This window comes from Cupressus sempervirens, chromosome 9, assembly GCF_028749045.1.
Source record: "Cupressus sempervirens isolate cs-2001-9-10 chromosome 9, ASM2874904v1, whole genome shotgun sequence".
In the NCBI taxonomy this organism is placed as follows: domain Eukaryota; kingdom Viridiplantae; phylum Streptophyta; class Pinopsida; order Cupressales; family Cupressaceae; genus Cupressus; species Cupressus sempervirens.
This window is the reverse complement of record NC_143126.1, coordinates 530,492,982-530,503,610: the sequence shown is the minus strand read 5'-3', so window position 1 is coordinate 530,503,610 and position 10,629 is coordinate 530,492,982. Positions and strand designations below refer to the sequence as shown.

Here is a 10,629-nt window from a genome sequence, read left to right as displayed (position 1 = left end):
CGTGAGACAAAAAAAAATTGATTCTCTGTAGTATGACAAAAGAAATAGTATATTTTATACTCTTCTTATTTCAATGTCCCCAATTGCACACTCCATATTTTATGTTTCATTTTTTTTTTTCTCTTTTAGAAAAATGGAAATTCTCATCCTTGGAATCATTCCCTCAATGGAGCTATGTCTCAGACAAATCTAAGTATGACTATGTATGTCAATCACTATATTTTGAGATCGGCCACCAACAATCAGTAGATTAGAGACTGTGTTTTTCTCTATCAAAGGTAGAAGGTATCTAATAAATATGTTTGATGTTAATATGCAAAATAGTTGCTATGCGATGCTTAATGTGGTTCATGGAATTTTACTTTCAGTAGTGATGCCACCAATCTTTTCTAGACTAAAATATTATCAAATGCTTTTATTTAAATTATGGATAAGAATGGAAAGTCAAGTCTATGAATAGTTGAATACTTTCAAACATTAATCACATCCTTTCATGTGATTGGTGTTGTCCTCTATTGATTGGCTTCATAGTGTGACTCTTAAGTAGAAATTAGTTGTTCGGATAACATTTTTCCCTTAATTGTTCTTTGTAGATAACATCTAGCCATGTGTGTATTTGTTTGAATATTGATATGTTATCATCTAATGAACCGATATTAATATAACAACCTCCACTAATGTGTACCATTGACCAATTCTCTCTTCTTCTATTTAAATCTTGACTTATATCAATCTAATTATATTACACCCGTTGTATAGTTTGGATTGTCAATAATTCTTTTTTGTTATTCTATTTTCGCCTCTAATCTCTTGATCATCTCATTTTCATCATTAATATTTTCTTTAAGAATTCATATTGATTGAAAATCATTTACTACAATTATTGTGTAGACACTTCTCTCTATGTCCTTCATTGAATTACTTGTCTCTCTGTGTCCTTCCTTTTGTTTGACAGTTTTCATACTCGATTACTTATCTCTATGTATGCCCTCTATGTTTCAAATAATTCCCCCTATAACACCAATTTCGCCTCTCTAGATATTAGTGGCAATATGCACAAATTGTATACATATATATGTGCTAACATTAACAGCCCTATTCCTTTTATCAATGTCTACTTTTCAATCTTTGATATTTGAACATTAGTGTTGATATATTGTTCTTTGTTCTAAATAGATTGTTTATTCATATGTTCATTGCATTGCTTTTTCTCTACTCTTGGTTATGTATCCATATGTATGGGCAAGTGCCCCTCAATTACCTTCCTCGCTCCTTATGTAGTGTAGTAAATGATTTATATTTCATCTTAAAATCGTGTACCCTTTAATAATATATAATAGTAGGCAAAGTGAGAGTTATAAACAACCTTAATTTTTGAATCTTTTTATTTAACTTTTTACAAGCTAGCTCATATATTTTCCTCCCTATTTCTCCATGTTTATTTATCGAGTTTAATATTCCTCTATATACTTTGTAATGACAAAATGTCTTTTCATTTGAATAAATTGTGATGGTAGTGTTGTCAATTTATATATTTTTAATTTAATAAATCATTATATGAAACTATATTTATTGTTTTATAAATCATATTTAATTATCATTTGATTCATTTCCCTACTTTAAATTATTATTATCATGTGATATTATAACATGGTTATAATGTTAAAATTATGTCATTAGTAATGTAGTATTATTATTTTTTAGTTTTTAGTTTTTATTAATTATTTTGATTAATTATTCATTACTATTTTAATAATATAGACTTTAATTCGATGGGGATATCACAAGAACACTGGAGCTTTATATTATTGAATCTGTGATTTTAGATAGCAATTGGAAGTACTCTCAAAATTTTAAACATGTTTGCAAAAAATTTGAGAATTATACCACCATCGTGATCTGTAGTATTTACTCTATCAGCATTTATATTCATTGTTGTTCCAAATTATGATATCCCTATGAAAATACAACTTATATTATAAATAAGAATAATGTGATTATAATATAGACAATGTAACAATTATAATGACAAATAAAAATATATTCAGAATGTAAAATAATTATTTGATTAAATATTATAATAACCAATATTATTTAAATATAAAAATAATTGTTTAATACCAAATAACATATTAAAGATACATAATAATTTTTATAATATATTGTTAATATATTATTAAAATATCAATAGACCAGAACGACTTATAAATCTATTCTTGATAAAATATATAGAATTAATATAAAAGTCACAACCCTTGCTTCAAAATGATACCAATTCAAAATAGTGATATTAGAAGTATCATCCTTTTTAATTCTGAAGATATATACGGAGAAAATATATATATAATCAGTCTGCAGAAAGTTTTAATAGAGAAATTTAAATTAATAAATTAATGTAATGTCCTGACAAGGACAAGGACATTACACAATTTGCCGGAAAACCAAATAAAACTGTACATTATAAATAGGACATACAATCTGAAACAAAAACGGGGTAATGAGAAACAGTATTTTCTCCTCGAAAACCTTTTCAAAGTATAAAAACACCCAGCACGGCAAATATTTGCTGCTGCAAGAAATTTGCCATTCTCCAATAAAGTAATAAATCTTTCTTGTGTCACCCTGAAGCAGAGGTAGATAATAAATCTCAGTACCAGGTGTGGATGCGGATACGGATATGAGAATCCAGTACGTGGATGCGTGAATTTTTTGGGGGATTCTGGGTGTGTGTGTGTGTGTATCGATTTCATTTTTACTCCACATTGTTGAAAAAAATCCAATAAAACTGTACAGCATAAAGACATATTCAATCTGAAACAAAAACAGGGTAATGAGAAACAGTATTTTCTCCTAGAAAAACCTTTCAACTAAAAAAGGCCCAGCACAGCAAATATATGCTATTGCAAAAACTTTTTCATTCTTCAATAAAATAATAAATCTTTCTTGTGTCACCCTGAAGCAGAGATAGATAATAAATCTCTGGGTGTAGATATAAATAAGCACATCAAAATTAATTTTACACATTCCATAAAATCATGCAAAAGATAAATGCGGAAGGGAAAAATAACTCCAATTTTCCAATCATTTTGCAAGGTTAATCTCATCCTAATTTTAAAACATGTAAGCTAAGTTACCGGGTGCTGATGCAGATATGACAACCCAGTACACGGATGCATTAATATTTTTTGGAGGGCCTTCTGGATGCGTTTATATATGTATATATAATGAAAGGAATATATGAATTAAATCATTTGATAGTATGATACAAAATCACTCAATTCGGAGATATGAGTGGGCAGCATGGCAGCTAACTGGTTCCATGACAGATCGAGCATCTGCAAATGCTTGCGCTGCAAGAGGGCATGAGGGAAGGGATCGAAGAAACTATTGGCTTGAAGAGTCAGGCAGTGTGATTAGAAAGGGCGCATATGGTGGAACTAAGGTTGCCAGAAATGGAGGCCCCAGTGAGATCAACAGTGTAATGCTGTTGTAAGCATCACAAGCAATTCCTTGCCAAGCACGGGGATTTTGGTGAGACTCGTTCCAGTATTTCAAAGCATTCTGTGTGTCCCTCCATTTCTGCCTTCTTAATTTTAAGCAGAAACGGCATCTTGGGAGAGGGAATTGCAGTGGAAAAGCAAATGCAAAACAGCGAGAATGAAGCAAAAGCTAGAAAGAACATGGATGGGTATTACTGCTTCCATAATATCTCTATTTTTTGTGAAAGAAAAAAATCTCCTTCCAGAAATGTCAGGAAAGCTCTCAGATTTAAGGCTCGTTGGTAGATTGTTTTATTCACAAATTTCAATTGAAGTAGTGGATGTGCATTATAGGAGCTTCCCTCCGCCTCCAGCCAGTCTCTAAGCAAATCCGGTAACTCAGCATGTAAGTATACAACTTATCCAACACTATGAAGCAATGATTTCCTGGTCAGAACATCTCCCTACAAGATCTACAATAAGTTGGGTTAGAGATACTTGTTCTTAACTATTAAAAGCTAAATCCCAAAGTAGCTATTTTATAGACTGAAACTGTAAAAATGTCTTTAAAGACATAATTCAAAAGCAAGACTGAAACATAAGTTAACATTCTACAGAGATTGCATCTGATGATCCCCAGCAGGATTCAACAAGACAATGTGAAACATTACAAATATAGTCAGCCTCGACTCACAACTGCCTAATTGGCTTGAGCAGGTAAAAAATGCACAAACATAAGGCTCTTCTATTCATTGTGATTCATCTTATTGTCTTACATGAGAAATATAGCTAGTCTAGACTCTTGACAGTTGACACCCTAACGGGCATGATCAGGTAATAAACCCACGAACATAAAGTACTTCTATTCATTGCAATTCATCTTAATGGACCACATTGCATCAATAGTCAATGCTGCTTCCATTTCAGTGGAATATTACTGAACAAAACAAGGAAGGCCTTTATAATGGTGTTTTGCATTGTCATTTTGGAAGCCTATAAAAACATTTGGCTGTGATTTGAGATTCTGTAAGTATTCTATATATGTTCCATAAATTGTAGAAAGCAATTCTTCTGTAGATTACCCAGATCGACATTGTGAGCTTTTTCTGCATAACTTTTGCTAAACATCTGATTTATCACTATCATTTCTATTTCAGAAATTCATTATGATCTGGTATTCATTAGAGTTTCATGTTAGTGCAGTTTTCAGTGTGGACAATGTTCGGTGACTGAAATTTACTGGCATGTCACCAGCATAACATAAACATTCAGCCCAGAATGTATGTTTTATTTTTTATTTTTCTCTTTTCTCATCTAAATGCCAATGTAAAGTTTATTACCAGATTTAATTGATTGCAGAATTTTTGTTGCAGGTACAAACAATAACACCAATGTATTGAATTGCTTCCAGAATCTGCAAATGTTAGTGCAACAATGATAGAAATGAAGTATATCAAACTCAGAATTATCTTTGATCCTTTTGGAGTGCTTGTATTAATAGATATCGATGTCAAGATTACATCAAGCAGATTGGATAAATACCAACAGAAGGGGTGTGGGGATGAATGGTCATGTCTCCAATTGGAGACATGGACATTCATTTTCACACCTGTTCATTTAACTAATACTCATGATTAGTTACTTTCATAAACACAGTGATTAAATGTATAACCAATCATTACATCTGCAGCCCAATATAAAGGATAGATCGATCATGATCTAAACATCCAAGGAACCAAAAATAATCTCGATCATGCCTTAATGATCTCGGAACATAAGTTGCAGACTATGGAAGGTACAATAGCATGTACATATGCATATATGCATAACAGCGTGTGCATCATGCTGTTGCGCATATATACATACGTATGTGCTTATCACACTAATCTCAGACCGAAGCTACATGCATTAACACTCCCTCTTAGCTAGGGAAGACAAAGTGCATATATATATAAGTTCTTCTTTATATGAAAAGTAATATCCTCAAGATATATATAAGAAAATCAAGTCTCATGATATTCTTTCTAGTTATGGTGTGTATACGGATATCAAGTCACATGATAGCCACCATAAAAGATCATGGTACATCCATAGATATTAAGTCACATAATATCCACCATGAATTTGAACATATTGATCTTCAACAGATATCAAGTCACATGATATCCATCAACATGCTCTTTTAACTATCATGATTTTTCCTTGAATATCAAGTCACATGATATTCATCATAATAGTGATCTAATAATAATAAAGTCGTCACCTTATATTATCAGAATCAATATTTCATTATAAAAGATTATCACCTTAAATAATGAACATTGAGTAGGCCCATGAGTCATAGAGTCGCACATATGACAAAAGAGTTTACATTTTAAACATCTTTATTTAAATAACACAAATTTACAAAGTTGAGACTCAATCTCATAAACTTACATTAGTAATCAAGCCAAGTTTCTTTCTAAAATGATCAACTTTCACTTTAGAGAGAGCCTTGGTGAGAATGTCAGTTGTTTGATCACTTGTATTAATATATTCTAATTGAATAGCTCTTCTTTCCACCATGTCTCTTACGCAATGGGAAAGAATTTCTATATGCTCAGATCTATCATGAAATACCGGATTCACAGATAACTTGATGCAACTTTGGTTATCAGAGTGAATAATGGTAGGTTTCATAAGTTCACCAAACAAGTTAGAAAGCAACTTCCGAAGCCACACTGCTTCTCTAGCTCCCATAGCTGCTGCAATATACTCTGCCTCAGTAGAACTTTGAGCAACAGAAGCTTGCTTTCTGCAGATCCAAGAAATCATGGTTAATCCTAAACTGAAGCAGCATCCTAATGTGCTTTTCCAGTCTTTTACACTTCCGGCCCAATCGGAATCAATATATCCATGTAACTCCAAGCTGATATTCTCATATTTAAGTTCATACCCAATAGTACCCTGAAGATACCTCAATATATGCTTCAAAGCAACAAGATGAATCTCACGAGGTTCACACATGAACTGACTTAATGCATTCACTACATAGCATATATCAAGTCGAGTATTTACAAGATACATCAAAGACCCAATTATCTGCCTATATAAGGTGGGATCTACTAGTCTGGATTCAGCACTTGCTTCCTTTAGCTTGTGAAGGTTGGTTTCCATAGGTGTAGACATAGGTCGACAACCCCACATTCCAAATCTTTTCAAAATATCGATAATATACTTCTTTTGATGTAGAAAGATATTACCAAACTTCTAACATGCTTCCAAACCAAGAAAGTAATGAAGAATTCCTAAATCCTTCATTTCGAATTCAGAAGCCAAATCTTTCTTACATTGATTAATGAGATGTTCTTCCCCTGTAATCAAAAGTCATCAACATAAAGAATTAGAATTAGCATATCATCTTTAGTTACCTTGAAGTAGAGATTTGGATCAGCCACGTTATTGGTGAATTCAACACTTAAAAGGTATTTGTCAATCCTTTCATACCAGGCCTTTGGAGCTTGTTTAAGTCCATATAGAGCCCTCTTCAATTTACAAACATGAGAAGCAGCATCATGAGTTACAAATCCTTATGGTTGTTCCAGGTATACTTCTTCCTCTATTTTTCCATTAAGAAAAGCAGTTTTTACATCCATTTGATGGATTTTCCAACCTTTGACTGCTGCGATGGTTATTACAGCTCTAACAAAAGTGTACCTGGCAACTGGTGCAAAGGTTTCTTCAAAGTCAATTCCTTCCTTTTGAGAAAAACCTCTAGCCACAAAACAAGCTTTATGTTTTTCAATGCTGCCATCTACAGCATATTTAACTTTGAAGAGCCATTTTGAAGACACAACAGGTTTTTCCTTAGGTCTCGGAATTATGTCCCAAACATCATATTTTAGTATAGATTGGTATTCTTTCACCATGTCATCTTTCCACGCTTGATGTTTAAGTGCTTCAGAAGTACTAAAAGGTTCAGGATTCAAGCTCTCACACAAGAAAGCATTGTATGTCAATTTTCTAGGTCTCTTGCTTTCTCGAAAGGTTCCTGAAGGGGCTGCGAATCCATCTCCATCTTGTATTATTTTTTTTCTTTTCCAAAGTGGCCTTTAAGAGTGATCAAGACTCTCTTCTTGAGTCTCTAGAAGGATTTCAATTTCAGTTGAAGTCTCTTCAGGGAACTCCTTCTAAATCTCAGGAGCAGGAATCTCTTCTAGAGATACATCAAATGTATCTACTTCATCAGAGGTTTTGGCTCTTCTGAAAGCAATGTCTTCCTCAAAGATGACATCTCTACTTAGTTCTATTTGTTTCTGTCTAGGTATGTAGACTCTATATCTTTTTACTATTTCACTAAAACCAATGAGAATACCCTTTCTTCTAGAAGGTTCTAACTTAGTCCTCTTCTCCTTAGGTACATGAATATATACAGGACACCCAAATATCCTTAGGTGACTGATGTCAAGTTTCTTTCCAAAAAATGCTTCTTCATGAGTCTTATTGTCCAAATGTGAGTGAGGACATCTATTCTGAATATAGACTGCAGTGTTGGATGCTTCAGCCCAGAAGGACATACTCAAATTTTGATCAAAAATCATAGCCCGAGCAGCTCCTACAATAGTTCTGTTCTTTTCAGCAACCCCATTTTGTTGAGGATTGTAAGGGATTGTGAACTCCCTCTTAATCCCAATGAGTTTGCAGAAACTTTTTAAATATTTCAGAAGTATACTCCTTCCCATTATCTGTTCTCAAAACTTTAATGTTCTTACCGGAGTTTTCAATGATAGTTTTGAATTCTTTAAACTTGAAGAGAATCTCTTCAAATTCTTTGCATTTAAGGAAGTATATCCATGTCTTCCTTGAAAAATCATCAACAAATATCAAATAGTACAAGAATCCTCCTATAGAAGGTATAGGCATAGGCCCACATAGATCAGAATGTACTAGTTCCAACACTTTTTTAGTTTTGCTCAAACTATGAGGAAATGGCTTTTTAGTGTTTTTCCCTAAGGCACAACCTTTACATGATTCATTGTGAATATGTTTTAACTCGGGCATTCCAGTTACTACCTTCTCCATTGATGTTAGAGCACAGAAGTTGATAAGACCTAGTCTTCTATGCCATATTTCATTTGAATCTGAGGTCTCATGTACAAGTGCAAGGTTTGTCTTAGCACATAGTTCATATAAAAGTCCTTGTCTTACTCCTATTGTTAGAGCCCTTTTAATGGTTGAATTTTTAGGCCATGCTAGTACTTTTCCTCCCATGAATGCGATTCTAAAACCATCATCTTGAAGTGCAGATATAGATATTAAATTCCTCTTAATACCTGGTACATAAAGAACTCCAAAAAGTTGAATAGAACTTCCAGATTTCAATCTTATGGTGCAGGTCCCAATTCCTTTTACGGAGTGTGCAGAATCACCACCAATTATAACTTCTTCATCTCTTTCTATTTGCATGCTTTCTAGGTTATCCTGATATCCAGTGATGTGTCTAGAAGACCTGCTGTCAACTATCCATGTATTCCTTTTGGTTGATATTTGGCTAGACAATGCTGAATAGAAGACATATTTCTCATATTCATTGCCTTCATTTGACTTCTCAGATTTTGCAAAAGATGCTTGAGGTTTAGATCTATCGGAATAATTTATTGCATAATGTCCATATAGATCACATCTGAAGCATTGGATTTTGGACAAGTCTTTCTTCTAATTGAATTGTCCTTCTCCATAAAAATTTCTTTTTCTTTTGCCATTTTTCTTCTTTCCTGTCTTATGAGCATTTGTATTAATAACTTGAACATCTTCATCTAGGATTTTGTGTTTTCCCTTAATCATTAATCTCAATTCTTCTTGAAGACAATTTGATCTTAAACGATCTAGTTTAGGGATTTTAGACCTAGCACTTATACCTTGTACAAAGGATTCCCAGGAGTTTGGAAGTCCTCCTAATGCTATTATGGAAAATTCTTGATTTTCGATTTCATAACCAAGTGCAAACAATTCATCTCTCAAATCTATGATTCTCATAAAGAAAGCATTTATAGTTTCTCCTTTATTCATGATTACACTATTCATCTGCCTTTTAAGAGCAAGTTTTCTACATGTATTATTGATTATAAATGCACTTTCAAGATCATGAAACATACGATATGTTGTGGTATGTTTTGCCACAATAGGTACTATGTGGTCTCGAACAGCATCCACAATTATCTTCATAGCCTTTTCATTTTTCTCGATCCATTCTAATTTCTCAAGATCATCTTTAGGTTCCTCTTTGTCCTCTCTTACAAATGATTCCAATTTGTTTTCTTTTAACATCATTAATCGAAGTTTCCAGGATTCGAAGTTATCAGCACTTCCAAGGTGATGTTCGAATCTCATTGTGTTTGTCATCTTTGTCGAGAGAGAGAGGACAGTTATTTGAAGTAAAATCTGATCCTTATAAACTCAGTCTGATCTTTCATTAGCGAAACTCTGATACCATGTAAAGTTTATTACCAGATTTAATTGATTGCAGAATTTTTGTTGCAGGTACAAACAATAACACCAATGTTTTAAATCACTTCCAGAATCTGCAAATGTTAGTGCAGTAATAACAGAAATGAAGTATATCAAATTCAGAATTATCTTCAATCCATTTGGAGTGCTTGCATTAATAGATTTTGATGCCAAGATTACATCGGGCAGATTGGATATATACCAACGGAAGGGGTGTGGGGGGACGTTCATTCTCCCATTCATTTAAACACAGTGATTAAATGTATAACCAATCATTACATCTGTGGCCCAATAAAAAGGATAGATCTATCATGATCTAAACATCCAAGGAACCAAAAATAATCTCGATCGTGCCTTAATGATCTGGAAACATATATATCTCATCAGTTGCAGACTGTGGAAGGTACAACAGCATGTACGTATGCATATATGCATAACAGCATGTGCATCATGCTGTTGTGCATATATACATACGTATGTGCTTATCACAGTAATGTCAGACCGAAGCTACATGCATTAATAGCCAAAAACAATACAAATCATTTCTGAACTGCCTAAGGCACTCAACCAAGTGACACCTATACTAGGAAGGGCTTCCAATACTCAAGCTTTGTCCAACAAAATCTTATTTCCAACTCTGAGATTGTCTTACTTCAGAGGCTAA

At 33.3% G+C, this 10,629-nt stretch overlaps 1 protein-coding gene across 4 annotated transcripts in view; it reads right to left on the bottom strand.

Moving 5' to 3' along the window:
* Positions 1-3,202: 3,202 nt before the first annotated feature.
* Positions 3,203-10,629, bottom strand: part of LOC149539680 (uncharacterized) — a 29,541-nt gene continuing 22,114 nt past the window's right edge. For 2 of the 4 annotated variants that reach the window (XM_089800905.1, XM_089800902.1), the window contains one exon: positions 3,203-3,952. The gene's annotated coding sequence lies outside the window, so the exon portion shown is untranslated. The remainder of the gene's footprint in view (positions 3,953-10,629) is intronic. The other 2 variants (XM_089800903.1, XM_089800904.1) reach the window with 1 other exon arrangement.